Raw genomic sequence first — 13397 nt, forward strand, 5'->3', positions numbered from 1 at the left:
CATAATCGATTATATATGTAGTCTAATCAATTATGAAGTAGATATGACACATAAAATTATATCATTTCTTGGTCAATTTTTTTATTATATAAGAAGGACTTGTGTTCATTTCCAAACATACAATAAATCTAAAATACTATTATTCCTCATACTCTCACTTTTTTCTTATAAACTTATTATACACTTTGAATTGGTCAGAGAGAAAAATACTCAACATGAGTTGTGCTTGTGAAATTGCCATTTAAATCTGCTTCAACTATAATTGTAAGTCAATAGTGTCATTCTATTGTAACTCAAATATAACTATAAAGATTGCAAGCTAACAGATAAAATCATATTGTGAGATTGTTATGGTTTGATCATACCATCAAGCTTTGTTGTTAGTCAACTCTGAAAGGAAAGTCCTTTGACCGAAGTTAGCCTCATTTTTTAAGGCCTAACAAATATAAGTTTTAGTGTATTCTTTTTTTTCCATAATCTCTCTAATTTTTAATTATTTATTCTTCTGTGCTTAACATTTGCATCATATCTTATTTTTTATAAATAACAAATCAATAAAAATCGAATGTTTCTTAGAATTTTGAAAGTTTTTTTATTACAATTCACCCTCTACATTGATTAAAGTCACATGGTCAACAATATTGTATTACTTGAGCATGCGGCTCTTCCATAACTTATTGTTTTTTTTCCTGCTTTTTTTCCTCTATAGGTGTTGGGAGAACATTGAAGTCTAAGAAGCTCACCCCTCATTTTATTGGTCATTATTAGATTTCTCAAAGAATATGAGATGTTGCTTATAGGGTGACCCTGCCACCATCTCGGTTATAGAAAACCTTCAACCCCCAAAAACTGTTAGAGAAATACGAAGCTTTTTAGGACACGCTGGTTTTTACCGTCGGTTTATTAAAGATTTCTCTAAAATAACAAAACCGTTAACGAACTTATTGATGAAAGACGCAGAATTCGTCTTTGACGAAAATTGTCTGGAGGCGTTCGAATTATTGAAAAACGCCCTACACTGTATTTGGTTGGTTAGTATTAAGTGTGAGTAGTTCTCAAAATTTTAAGATAATGAACATACATACTAAAATATTTTTCTAAATTCATATCTTTTTAAAATATTGTTAAAAATGTCTCTAGACGTTTTCTTGTTGATTAAAAAGCTCAGTCTATTGATTAGGAAGAAAAAATCCACTATCTAATCCAATAAGAAGTTGATCTAATTGATTATAGAGCAGAGTAGCTCAATAATCGATTAAAAAGTTATCGATTCGATTAGGCTTTGAACATGGCAATTTACTTCATAGTTTTCTAGGTCATAATCGATTATAGATGTAGTCTAATCAATTATGAAGTAGATATGACACATAAAATTATATCATTTGTTGGTCAATTTTTTTATTATATAAGAAAGACTTGTGTTCATTTCCAAACATACAATAAATCTAAAATACTATTATTCCTCATACTCTCACTATTTTCTTATAAACTTATTATACACTTTGAATTGGTCAGAAAGAAAAATACTCAGCATGAGTTGTGCTTGAGAAATTGCCATTTAAATCTGCTTCAACTATAATTGTAAGTCAATAGTGTCATTCTATTGTAACTCAAATATAACTATAAAGATTGCAAGCTAACAGATAAAATCATATTGTGAGATTGTTATGGTTTGATCATACGATCAAGCTTTGTTGTTAGTCAACTCTGAAAGGAAAGTCCTTGGACCGAAGTTAGCCTCATTTTTTAAGGCCTAACAAATATAAGTTTTAGTGTATTCTTTTTTTTCCATAATCTCTCTAATTTTTAATTATTTATTCTTCTGTGCTTAACATTTGCATCATATCTTATTTTTTATAAATAACAAATCAATAAAAATCGAATGTTTCTTAGAATTTTGAAAGTTTTTTTATTACAATTCACCCTCTACATTGATTAAAGTCACATGGTCAACAATATTGTATTACTTGAGCATGCGGCTCTTCCATAACTTATTGTTTTTTTTCCTGCTTTTTTTCCTCTATAGGTGTTGGGAGAACATTGAAGTCTAAGAAGCTCACCCCTCATTTTATTGGTCATTATTAGATTTCTCAAGGAATATGAGATGTTGCTTATAGGGTGACCCTGCCACCATCTCGGTTATAGAAAAACTTCAACCCCCAAATATTGTTAGAGAAATACGAAGCTTTTTAGGACACGCTGGTTTTTACCGTCGGTTTATTAAATATTTCTCTAAAATAACAAAACCGGTAACGAACTTATTGATGAAAGACGCGGAATTCGTCTTTGACGAAAATTGTCTGGAGGCGTTCGAATTATTGAAAGACGCCCTAAACTGTATTTGGTTGGTTAGTATTAAGTGTCAGTAGTTCTCAAAATTTTAAGATAATGAACATACATACTAAAATATTTTTCTAAATTCATATATTTTCAAAATATTGTTAAAAATGTCTCTAGACGTTTTCTTGTTGATTAAAAAGCGCAGTCTATAGATTAGGAAGAAAAAATCCACTATCTAATCCAATAAGAAGTTTATCTAATTGATTATAGAGCAGAGTAGCTCAATAATCGATTAAAAAGTTATCGATTCGATTAGGCTTTGAACATGGCAATTTACTTCCTAGTTTTCTAGGTCATAATCGATTATATATGTAGTCTAATCAATTATGAAGTAGATATGACACATAAAATTATATCATTTCTTGGTCAATTTTTTTATTATATAAGGAGGACTTGTGTTCATTTCCAAACATACAATAAATCTAAAATACTATTATTCCTCATACTCTCACTATTTTCTTATAAACTTATTATACACTTTGAATTGGTCAGAGAGAAAAATACTCAGCATGAGTTGTGCTTGTGAAATTGCCATTTAAATCTGCTTCAACTATAATTGTAAGTCAATAGTGTCATTCTATTGTAACTCAAATATAACTATAAAGATTGCAAGCTAACAGATAAAATCATATTGTGAGATTGTTATGGTTTGATCATACGATCAAGCTTTGTTGTTAGTCAAACTCTGAAAGGAAAGTCCTTGGACCGAAGTTAGCCTCATTTTTTAAGGCCTAACAAATATAAGTTTTAGTGTGTTCTTTTTTTCCATTATCTCTCTAATTTTTAATTATTATTCTTCCGTGCTTAACATTTGCATCATATCTTATTTTTTATAAATAACAAATCAATAAAAATCGAATGTTTCTTAGAAATTTGAAAGTTTTTTTATTACAATTCACCCTCTACTGTGATTAAAGTCACATGGTCAACAATATTGTATTACTTGAGCACGCGGCTCTTCCATAACTTATTGTTTTTTTTCCTGCTTTTTTTCCTCTATAGGTGTTGGGAGAACTTTGAAGTCTAAAAAGCTCACCCCTCATTTTATTGGTCATTATTAGATTTCTCAAAGAATATGAGATGTTGCTTATAGGGTGACCCAGCCACCATCTCGGTTATAGAAAACTTTCAACCCCCAAAAACTGTTAGAGAAATACGAAGCTTTTTAGGACACGCTGGTTTTTACCGTCGGTTTATTAAAGATTTCTCTAAAATAACAAAACCGTTAACCAACTTATTGATGAAAGACGCGGAATTCGTCTTTGAGAAAAATGTCTGGAGGCGTTCGAATTATTGAAAAACGCCCTAAACTGTATTTGGTTGGTTAGTATTAAGTGTGAGTAGTTCTCAAAATTGAAGATAATGAACATACATACTAAAATATTTTTCTAAATTCATATTTTCAAAATATTGTTAAAAATGTCTCTAGACGTTTTCTTGTTGATTAAAAAGCTCAGTCTATTGATTAGGAAGAAAAAATCCACTATCTAATCCAATAAGAAGTTTATCTAATTGATTATAGAGCAGAGTAGCTCAATAATCGATTAAAAAGTTGTCGATTCGATTAGGCTTTGAACATGGCAATTTACTTCCTAGTTTTCTAGGTCATAATCGATTATATATGTAGTCTAATCAATTATGAAGTAGATATGACACATAAAATTATATCATTTCTTGGTCAATTTTTTTATTATATAAGGAGGACTTGTGTTCATTTCCAAACATACAATAAATCTAAAATACTATTATTCCTCATACTCTCACTATTTTCTTATAAACTTATTATACACTTTGAATTGGTCAGAGAGAAAAATACTCAGCATGAGTTGTGCTTGTGAAATTGCCATTTAAATCTGCTTCAACTATAATTGTAAGTCAATAGTGTCATTCTATTGTAACTCAAATATAACTATAAAGATTGCAAGCTAACAGATAAAATCATATTGTGAGATTGTTATGGTTTGATCATACGATCAAGCTTTGTTGTTAGTCAAACTCTGAAAGGAAAGTCCTTGGACCGAAGTTAGCCTCATTTTTTAAGGCCTAACAAATATAAGTTTTAGTGTGTTCTTTTTTTCCATTATCTCTCTAATTTTTAATTATTATTCTTCCGTGCTTAACATTTGCATCATATCTTATTTTTTATAAATAACAAATCAATAAAAATCGAATGTTTCTTAGAAATTTGAAAGTTTTTTTATTACAATTCACCCTCTACTGTGATTAAAGTCACATGGTCAACAATATTGTATTACTTGAGCATGCGGCTCTTCCATAACTTATTGTTTTTTTTCTGCTTTTTTTCCTCTATAGGTGTTGGGAGAACTTTGAAGTCTAAAAAGCTCACCCCTCATTTTATTGGTCATTATTAGATTTCTCAAAGAATATGAGATGTTGCTTATAGGGTGACCCTGCCACCATCTCGGTTATAGAAAACCTTCAACCCCCAAAAACTGTTAGAGAAATACGAAGCTTTTTAGGACACGCTGGTTTTTACCGTCGGTTTATTAAAGATTTCTCTAAAATAACAAAACCGTTACCCAACTTATTGATGAAAGACGCGGAATTCGTCTTTGACGAAAAATGTCTGGAGGCGTTCGAATTATTGAAAAACGCCCTAAACTGTATTTGGTTGGTTAGTATTAAGTGTGAGTAGTTCTCAAAATTTGAAGATAATGAACATACATACTAAAATATTTTTCTAAATTCATATATTTTCAAAATATTGTTAAAAATGTCTCTAGACGTTTTCTTGTTGATTAAAAAGCTCAGTCTATTGATTAGGAAGAAAAAATCCACTATCTAATCCAATAAGAAGTTTATCTAATTGATTATAGAGCAGAGTAGCTCAATAATCGATTAAAAAGTTGTCGATTCGATTAGGCTTTGAACATGGCAATTTACTTCCTAGTTTTCTAGGTCATAATCGATTATATATGTAGTCTAATCAATTATGAAGTAGATATGACACATAAAATTATATCATTTCTTGGTCAATTTTTTTATTATATAAGGAGGACTTGTGTTCATTTCCAAACATACAATAAATCTAAAATACTATTATTCCTCATACTCTCACTATTTTCTTATAAACTTATTATACACTTTGAATTGGTCAGAGAGAAAAATACTCAGCATGAGTTGTGCTTGTGAAATTGCCATTTAAATCTGCTTCAACTATAATTGTAAGTCAATAGTGTCATTCTATTGTAACTCAAATATAACTATAAAGATTGCAAGCTAACAGATAAAATCATATTGTGAGATTGTTATGGTTTGATCATACGATCAAGCTTTGTTGTTAGTCAAACTCTGAAAGGAAAGTCCTTGGACCGAAGTTAGCCTCATTTTTTAAGGCCTAACAAATATAAGTTTTAGTGTGTTCTTTTTTTCCATTATCTCTCTAATTTTTAATTATTATTCTTCCGTGCTTAACATTTGCATCATATCTTATTTTTTATAAATAACAAATCAATAAAAATCGAATGTTTCTTAGAAATTTGAAAGTTTTTTTATTACAATTCACCCTCTACTGTGATTAAAGTCACATGGTCAACAATATTGTATTACTTGAGCATGCGGCTCTTCCATAACTTATTGTTTTTTTTCCTGCTTTTTTTCCTTTATAGGTGTTGGGAGAACTTTGAAGTCTAAGAAGCTCACCCCTCATTTTATTGGTCCTTATTAGATTTCTCAAAGAATATGAGATGTTGCTTATAGGGTGACCCTGCCACCATCTCGGTTATAGAAAACCTTCAACCCCCAAAATTTGTTAGAGAAATACGAAGCTTTTTAGGACACACTGGTTTTTACCGTCGGTTTATTAAAGATTTCTATGAAATAACAAAACCGTTAACCAACTTATTTATGAAAGACGCGGAATTCGTCTTTGACGAAAAATGTCTGGAGGCGTTCGAATTATTGAAAAACGCCCTAAACTGTATTTGGTTGGTTAGTATTAAGTGTGAGTAGTTCTCAAAATTTTAAGATAATGAACATACATACTAAAATATTTTTCTAAATTCATATATTTTCAAAATATTGTTAAAAATGTCTCTAGACGTTTTCTTGTTGATTAAAAAGCTCAGTCTATTGATTAGGAAGAAAAAATCCACTATCTAATCCAATAAGAGGTTTATCAGATTGATTATAGAGCAGAGTAGCTCAATAATCGATTAAAAAGTTGTCGATTCGATTAGGCTTTGAACATGGCAATTTACTTCCTAGTTTTCTAGGTCATAATCGATTATATATGTAGTCTAATTAATTATGAAGTAGATATGACACATAAAATTATATCATTTCTTGGTCAATTTTTTTATTATATAAGAAGGACTTGTGTTCATTTCCAAACATACAATAAATCTAAAATACTATTATTCCTCATACTCTCACTATTTTCTTATAAACTTATTATAGACTTTGAATTGGTCAGAGAGAAAAATACTCAGCATGAGTTGTGCTTGTGAAATTGCCATTTAAATCTGCTTCAACTATAATTGTAAGTCAATAGTGTCATTCTATTGTAACTCAAATATAACTATAAAGATTGCAAGCTAACAGATAAAATCATATTGTGAGATTGTTATGGTTTGATCATACGATCAAGCTTTGTTGTTAGTCAACTCTGAAAGGAAAGTCCTTGGACCGAAGTTAGCCTCATTTTTTAAGGCCTAACAAATATAAGTTTTAGTGTGTTCTTTTTTTCCATTATCTCTCTAATTTTTAATTATTTATTCTTCCGTGCTTAACATTTGCATCATATCTTATTTTTTATAAATAACAAATCAATAAAAATCGAATGTTTCTTAGAAATTTGAAAGTTTTTTTATTACAATTCACCCTCTACTTGATTAAAGTCACATGGTCAACAATATTGTATTACTTGAGCATGCGGCTCTTCCATAACTTATTGTTTTTTTTCTGCTTTTTTTCCTCTATAGGTGTTGGGAGAACTTTGAAGTCTAAGAAGCTCACCCCTCATTTTATTGGTCCTTATTAGATTTCTCAAAGAATATGAGATGTTGCTTATAGGGTGACCCTGCCACCATCTCGGTTATAGAAAACCTTCAACCCCCAAAAACTGTTAGAGAAATACGTAGCTTTTTAGGACACGCTGGTTTTTACCGTCGGTTTATTAAAGATTTCTCTAAAATAACAAAACCGTTAACCAACTTATTGATGAAAGACGCGGAATTCGTCTCTGACGAAAAATGTCTGGAGGCGTTCGAATTATTGAAAAACGCCCTAAACTGTATTTGGTTGGTTAGTATTAAGTGTGAGTAGTTCTCAAAATTTTAAGATAATGAACATACATACTAAAATATTTTTCTAAATTCATATATTTTCAAAATATTGTTAAAAATGTCTCTAGACGTTTTCTTGTTGATTAAAAAGCTCAGTCTATTGATTAGGAAGAAAAAATCCACTATCTAATCCAATAAGAAGTTTATCTAATTGATTATAGAGCAGAGTAGCTCAATAATCGATTAAAAAGTTATCGATTCGATTAGGCTTTGAACATGGCAATTTACTTCCTAGTTTTCTAGGTCATAATCGATTATATATGTAGTCTAATCAATTATGAAGTAGATATGACACATAAAATTATATCATTTCTTGGTCAATTTTTTTATTATATAAGGAGGACTTGTGTTCATTTCCAAACATACAATAAATCTAAAATACTATTATTCCTCATACTCTCACTATTTTCTTATAAACTTATTATACACTTTGAATTGGTCAGAGAGAAAAATACTCAGCATGAGTTGTGCTTGTGAAATTGCCATTTAAATCTGCTTCAACTATAATTGTAAGTCAATAGTGTCATTCTATTGTAACTCAAATATAACTATAAAGATTGCAAGCTAACAGATAAAATCATATTGTGAGATTGTTATGGTTTGATCATACGATCAAGCTTTGTTGTTAGTCAAACTCTGAAAGGAAAGTCCTTGGACCGAAGTTAGCCTCATTTTTTAAGGCCTAACAAATATAAGTTTTAGTGTGTTCTTTTTTTCCATTATCTCTCTAATTTTTAATTATTTATTCTTCCGTGCTTAACATTTGCATCATATCTTATTTTTTATAAATAACAAATCAATAAAAATCGAATGTTTCTTAGAAATTTGAAAGTTTTTTTATTACAATTCACCCTCTACTGTGATTAAAGTCACATGGTCAACAATATTGTATTACTTGAGCATGCGGCTCTTCCATAACTTATTGTTTTTTTTCTGCTTTTTTTCCTCTATAGGTGTTGGGAGAACTTTGAAGTCTAAGAAGCTCACCCCTCATTTTATTGGTCCTTATTAGATTTCTCAAAGAATATGAGATGTTGCTTATAGGGTGACCCTGCCACCATCTCGGTTATAGAAAACCTTCAACCCCCAAAAACTGTTAGAGAAATACGAAGCTTTTTAGGACACACTGGTTTTTACCGTCGGTTTATTAAAGATTTCTCTAAAATAACAAAACCGTTAACCAACTTATTGATGAAAGACGCGGAATTCGTCTTTGACGAAAAATGTCTGGAGGCGTTCGAATTATTGAAAAACGCCCTAAACTGTATTTGGTTGGTTAGTATTAAGTGTGAGTAGTTCTCAAAATTTTAAGATAATGAACATACATACTAAAATATTTTTCTAAATTCATATATTTTCAAAATATTGTTAAAAATGTCTCTAGACGTTTTCTTGTTGATTAAAAAGCTCAGTCTATTGATTAGGAAGAAAAAATCCACTATCTAATCCAATAAGAAGTTTATCTAATTGATTATAGAGCAGAGTAGCTCAATAATCGATTAAAAAGTTATCGATTCGATTAGGCTTTGAACATGGCAATTTACTTCCTAGTTTTCTAGGTCATAATCGATTATATATGTAGTCTAATCAATTATGAAGTAGATATGACACATAAAATTATATCATTTCTTGGTCAATTTTTTTATTATATAAGGAGGACTTGTGTTCATTTCCAAACATACAATAAATCTAAAATACTATTATTCCTCATACTCTCACTATTTTCTTATAAACTTATTATACACTTTGAATTGGTCAGAGAGAAAAATACTCAGCATGAGTTGTGCTTGTGAAATTGCCATTTAAATCTGCTTCAACTATAATTGTAAGTCAATAGTGTCATTCTATTGTAACTCAAATATAACTATAAAGATTGCAAGCTAACAGATAAAATCATATTGTGAGATTGTTATGGTTTGATCATACGATCAAGCTTTGTTGTTAGTCAAACTCTGAAAGGAAAGTCCTTGGACCGAAGTTAGCCTCATTTTTTAAGGCCTAACAAATATAAGTTTTAGTGTGTTCTTTTTTTCCATTATCTCTCTAATTTTTAATTATTATTCTTCCGTGCTTAACATTTGCATCATATCTTATTTTTTATAAATAACAAATCAATAAAAATCGAATGTTTCTTAGAAATTTGAAAGTTTTTTTATTACAATTCACCCTCTACTGTGATTAAAGTCACATGGTCAACAATATTGTATTACTTGAGCATGCGGCTCTTCCATAACTTATTGTTTTTTTTCTGCTTTTTTTCCTCTATAGGTGTTGGGAGAACTTTGAAGTCTAAGAAGCTCACCCCTCATTTTATTGGTCCTTATTAGATTTCTCAAAGAATATGAGATGTTGCTTATAGGGTGACCCTGCCACCATCTCGGTTATAGAAAACCTTCAACCCCCAAAAACTGTTAGAGAAATACGAAGCTTTTTAGGACACACTGGTTTTTACCGTCGGTTTATTAAAGATTTCTCTAAAATAACAAAACCGTTAACGAACTTATTGATGAAAGACGCGGAATTCGTCTTTGACGAAAAATGTCTGGAGGCGTTCGAATTATTGAAAAACGCCCTAAACTGTATTTGGTTGGTTAGTATTAAGTGTGAGTAGTTCTCAAAATTTTAAGATAATGAACATACATACTAAAATATTTTTCTAAATTCATATATTTTCAAAATATTGTTAAAAATGTCTCTAGACGTTTTCTTGTTGATTAAAAAGCTCAGTCTATTGATTAGGAAGAAAAAATCCACTATCTAATCCAATAAGAAGTTTATCTAATTGATTATAGAGCAGAGTAGCTCAATAATCGATTAAAAAGTTATCGATTCGATTAGGCTTTGAACATGGCAATTTACTTCCTAGTTTTCTAGGTCATAATCGATTATATATGTAGTCTAATCAATTATGAAGTAGATATGACACATAAAATTATATCATTTCTTGGTCAATTTTTTTATTATATAAGGAGGACTTGTGTTCATTTCCAAACATACAATAAATCTAAAATACTATTATTCCTCATACTCTCACTATTTTCTTATAAACTTATTATACACTTTGAATTGGTCAGAGAGAAAAATACTCAGCATGAGTTGTGCTTGTGAAATTGCCATTTAAATCTGCTTCAACTATAATTGTAAGTCAATAGTGTCATTCTATTGTAACTCAAATATAACTATAAAGATTGCAAGCTAACAGATAAAATCATATTGTGAGATTGTTATGGTTTGATCATACGATCAAGCTTTGTTGTTAGTCAAACTCTGAAAGGAAAGTCCTTGGACCGAAGTTAGCCTCATTTTTTAAGGCCTAACAAATATAAGTTTTAGTGTGTTCTTTTTTTCCATTATCTCTCTAATTTTTAATTATTATTCTTCCGTGCTTAACATTTGCATCATATCTTATTTTTTATAAATAACAAATCAATAAAAATCGAATGTTTCTTAGAAATTTGAAAGTTTTTTTTATTACAATTCACCCTCTACTGTGATTAAAGTCACATGGTCAACAATATTGTATTACTTGAGCATGCGGCTCTTCCATAACTTATTGTTTTTTTTTCTGCTTTTTTTCCTCTATAGGTGTTGGGAGAACTTTGAAGTCTAAGAAGCTCACCCCTCATTTTATTGGTCCTTATTAGATTTCTCAAAGAATATGAGATGTTGCTTATAGGGTGACCCTGCCACCATCTCGGTTATAGAAAACCTTCAACCCCCAAAAACTGTTAGAGAAATACGAAGCTTTTTAGGACACACTGGTTTTTACCGTCGGTTTATTAAAGATTTCTCTAAAATAACAAAACCGTTAACCAACTTATTGATGAAAGACGCGGAATTCGTCTTTGACGAAAAATGTCTGGAGGCGTTCGAATTATTGAAAAACGCCCTAAACTGTATTTGGTTGGTTAGTATTAAGTGTGAGTAGTTCTCAAAATTTTAAGATAATGAACATACATACTAAAATATTTTTCTAAATTCATATATTTTCAAAATATTGTTAAAAATGTCTCTAGACGTTTTCTTGTTGATTAAAAAGCTCAGTCTATTGATTAGGAAGAAAAAATCCACTATCTAATCCAATAAGAAGTTTATCTAATTGATTATAGAGCAGAGTAGCTCAATAATCGATTAAAAAGTTATCGATTCGATTAGGCTTTGAACATGGCAATTTACTTCCTAGTTTTCTAGGTCATAATCGATTATATATGTAGTCTAATCAATTATGAAGTAGATATGACACATAAAATTATATCATTTCTTGGTCAATTTTTTTATTATATAAGGAGGACTTGTGTTCATTTCCAAACATACAATAAATCTAAAATACTATTATTCCTCATACTCTCACTATTTTCTTATAAACTTATTATACACTTTGAATTGGTCAGAGAGAAAAATACTCAGCATGAGTTGTGCTTGTGAAATTGCCATTTAAATCTGCTTCAACTATAATTGTAAGTCAATAGTGTCATTCTATTGTAACTCAAATATAACTATAAAGATTGCAAGCTAACAGATAAAATCATATTGTGAGATTGTTATGGTTTGATCATACGATCAAGCTTTGTTGTTAGTCAAACTCTGAAAGGAAAGTCCTTGGACCGAAGTTAGCCTCATTTTTTAAGGCCTAACAAATATAAGTTTTAGTGTGTTCTTTTTTTCCATTATCTCTCTAATTTTTAATTATTATTCTTCCGTGCTTAACATTTGCATCATATCTTATTTTTTATAAATAACAAATCAATAAAAATCGAATGTTTCTTAGAAATTTGAAAGTTTTTTTATTACAATTCACCCTCTACTGTGATTAAAGTCACATGGTCAACAATATTGTATTACTTGAGCATGCGGCTCTTCCATAACTTATTGTTTTTTTTCTGCTTTTTTTCCTCTATAGGTGTTGGGAGAACTTTGAAGTCTAAGAAGCTCACCCCTCATTTTATTGGTCCTTATTAGATTTCTCAAAGAATATGAGATGTTGCTTATAGGGTGACCCTGCCACCATCTCGGTTATAGAAAACCTTCAACCCCCAAAAACTGTTAGAGAAATACGAAGCTTTTTAGGACACACTGGTTTTTACCGTCGGTTTATTAAAGATTTCTCTAAAATAACAAAACCGTTAACCAACTTATTGATGAAAGACGCGGAATTCGTCTTTGACGAAAAATGTCTGGAGGCGTTCGAATTATTGAAAAACGCCCTAAACTGTATTTGGTTGGTTAGTATTAAGTGTGAGTAGTTCTCAAAATTTTAAGATAATGAACATACATACTAAAATATTTTTCTAAATTCATATATTTTCAAAATATTGTTAAAAATGTCTCTAGACGTTTTCTTGTTGATTAAAAAGCTCAGTCTATTGATTAGGAAGAAAAAATCCACTATCTAATCCAATAAGAAGTTTATCTAATTGATTATAGAGCAGAGTAGCTCAATAATCGATTAAAAAGTTATCGATTCGATTAGGCTTTGAACATGGCAATTTACTTCCTAGTTTTCTAGGTCATAATCGATTATATATGTAGTCTAATCAATTATGAAGTAGATATGACACATAAAATTATATCATTTCTTGGTCAATTTTTTTATTATATAAGGAGGACTTGTGTTCACTTCCAAACATACAATAAATCTAAAATACTATTATTCCTCATACTCTCACTATTTTCTTATAAACTTATTATACACTTTGAATTGGTCAGAGAGAAAAATACTCAGCATGAGTTGTGCTTGTGAAATTGCCATTT

The sequence above is a fragment of the Lathyrus oleraceus genome, chromosome 2, assembly GCF_024323335.1.
Source record: "Lathyrus oleraceus cultivar Zhongwan6 chromosome 2, CAAS_Psat_ZW6_1.0, whole genome shotgun sequence".
Taxonomy (NCBI): Eukaryota; Viridiplantae; Streptophyta; class Magnoliopsida; order Fabales; family Fabaceae; genus Lathyrus; species Lathyrus oleraceus.